Raw genomic sequence first — 2,894 nt, 5'->3', positions numbered from 1 at the left:
GAACTGATTCAAATTTATTCTTTTTAATAGCTGAGTAATAAATACTCCATTGTGTATATGTACCACAGCTTTCTTATCCATTCATCTGCTGATGGACATCTAGGTTGCTTCCATGTCCTGGCTATTATAAACAGTGCTGCGATGAACATTGGGGTACACGTGTCTCTTTCAGTTCTGGTTTCCTCAGTGTGTATGCCCAATAGTGGGATTGCTGGATCATAAGGCAGTTCTATTTCCAGTTTTTTTAAGGAATCTCCACACTGCTCTCCATAGTGGCTGTACTAGTTTGCATTCCCACCAACAGTGTAAGAGGGTTCCCTTTTATCCACACCCTCTCCAGCAATTATTGTTTGTAGACTTTTGGATAGCAGCCATTCTGACTGGCGTGAAATGGTACCTCATTGTGGTTTTGATTTGCATTTCTCTGATAATGAGTGATGTTGAGCATCTTTTCATGTGTTTGTTAGCCATCTGTATGTCTTTGGAGAAATGTCTGTTTAGTTCTTTGGCCCATTTTTTGATTGGGTCTTTTATTTTTCTGGAATTGAGCTGCAGGAGTTGCTTGTATATTTTTGAGATTAGTCCTTTGTCAGTTGCTTCATTTGCTATTATTTTCTCCCATTCTGAAGGCTGTCTTTTCACCTGGCTTAGAGTTTCCTTTCTTGTGCAGAAGCTTTTAATTTTAATTAGGTCCCATTTGTTTTTTTTGCTTTTATTTCCAATATTCTGGGAGATGGGTCATAGAGGATCCTGCTTTGATTTATGTCAGAGAGTGTTTTGCCTATGTTCTCCTCTAAAAGTTTCTGGTCTTACGTTTAGATCTTTAATCCATTTTGAGTTTATTTTTGTGTATGGTGTTAGAAAGTGTTCTAGTTTCATTCTTTTACAAGTGGTTGACCAGTTTTCCCAGCACCACTTGTTAAAGAAATTGTCTTTTCTCCATTGTATATTCTTGCTTCCAAAGATAAGGTGTCTATAAGGTGTGTGGATTTATCTCAGGGCTTTCTATTTTGTTCCATTGGTCTATATTTCTGTCTTTGTGCCAGTACCATACTGTCTTGATGACTGTGGCTTTGTAGTAGAGCCTGAAGTCAGGCAGGTTGATTCCTCCAGTTCCATTTTTCTTTCTCAAGATTGCTTTGGCTATTCGAGATTTTTGTATTTCCATACAAATTGTGAAATTATTTGTTCTAGCTCTGTGAAAAATACCATTGGTAGCTTGATAAGGATTGCATTGAATCTATAGATTGCTTTGGATAGTGTACTCATTTTCACTATATTGATTCTTCCGATCCATGAACATGGTATATTTCTCCATCTTTTAGTATCCTCTTTGATTTCTTTCACCAGTGTTTTATAGTTTTCTATATATAGGTCTTTAGTTTCTTTAGGTAGATATATTCCTAAGTATTTAATTCTTTTTGTTGCAATGGTGAATGGAATGGTTCCCTTAATTTCTCTTTCTGTTTTCTCATTATTAGTGTATAGGCATGCAAGGGATTCTGTGTGTCGATTTTATATCCTGCAACTTTACTATACTCACTGATTAGTTCTAATAATTTTCTGGTGGAGTCTTTAGGGTTTTCTATGTAGAGGATCATGTCATCTGCAAACAGTGAGAGTTTTACTTCTTCTTTACCAATTTGGATTCCTTTTATTTCTTTTTCTGCTCTGATTGCTATGGCCAAAACTCTTAAAACTATGTTGAATAGTAGTGGTGAGAGTGGGTACCTTTGTCTTGTTCCTGACTTTAGGGGACATGCTTTCAATTTTTCACCATTGAGGATAATTTTTGCTGTGGGTTTGTCATATATAGCTTTTATTATGTTGAGGAATGTTCCTTCTATTCCTGCTTTCTGGAGAGTTTTTTTTTATCATAAATGAATGTTGAATTTTGTCAAAGGCTTTGTCTGTATCTATTGAGATAATCATATGGCTTTTTATCTTACATTATCTGGCACTCCTGGTGCATGGAACAGCTTTGGATGTGAAAGGAAAAGGCGTCACTACACAGTTAACAAGAGAGACTCCACAGCCGAGATTCCAAAGTGACTCACCAGCATCCTGTCAGGGTTAGCACCCAGCCTCTCCCACTCCTGTCTGAGAGCGTCCAGGTCTCTGGCAATGTTCAGGACTGCAGGATAATTTAATATATGGGTTCAATTAAAACAAGGAGACAGACTGAAGAATGCAATCGGGCTGAAATTTCCTTGGAAGAATAAAACCAACAAGTCCTGTTTGGTGTTTGTGTCTCAGAACTAAGAGCTAGTTTCTGACTTTAGTGATTTTGGAGAATATTTTTGTAAAAATGACATGGCAACTCCCACTTGAACACATAATATTTATATGTTATTAATCATTAACCAATGCATGGAGTTTGGGTTAAAAGAGTAATGAATATAATGGTGAATACCTTGGAAACAAACAAACATCTTTTTAAAAATAAACTTAAATAGGGGTAACAGAATAAATTCAGTACACTCAGTTCTTTAGAAGCAAAGTGCTTGACATTTGGCTAACAACAATCAATGTGTTATTCAAATTACTGCTTAAGATGACGTATTTGTAGGATTATCTCTCATCCGATTCCATCTATTTTTGGTGTGGATTTCCACACCAAAAGTGAGCTTGAGGGTGATTTACTTTCTTCTAGTGCTTTATACCCAGTGAAATTTCAGTAATGTCTGTGGTTTTCACTTCCTATAAGAAACACCCATGTAGATGTTTTTTTCTTAAACTATTTTGTCATCCCAACTTGTAATTGGGGAAAGTAGAGGAAGTTACATTATTATTCATCATTTTATTGAATAAGCTTTAGTTTACTCAAACTTTAAGTAATAATTTAGATGAACAGTATCATCCATGATGAAACTGGTCCAGGAAATGGGGGTGAG

The sequence above is a fragment of the Bubalus bubalis genome, chromosome 6, assembly GCF_019923935.1.
Source record: "Bubalus bubalis isolate 160015118507 breed Murrah chromosome 6, NDDB_SH_1, whole genome shotgun sequence".
In the NCBI taxonomy this organism is placed as follows: domain Eukaryota; kingdom Metazoa; phylum Chordata; class Mammalia; order Artiodactyla; family Bovidae; genus Bubalus; species Bubalus bubalis.
Note: the sequence above shows the minus strand (reverse complement) of the source record.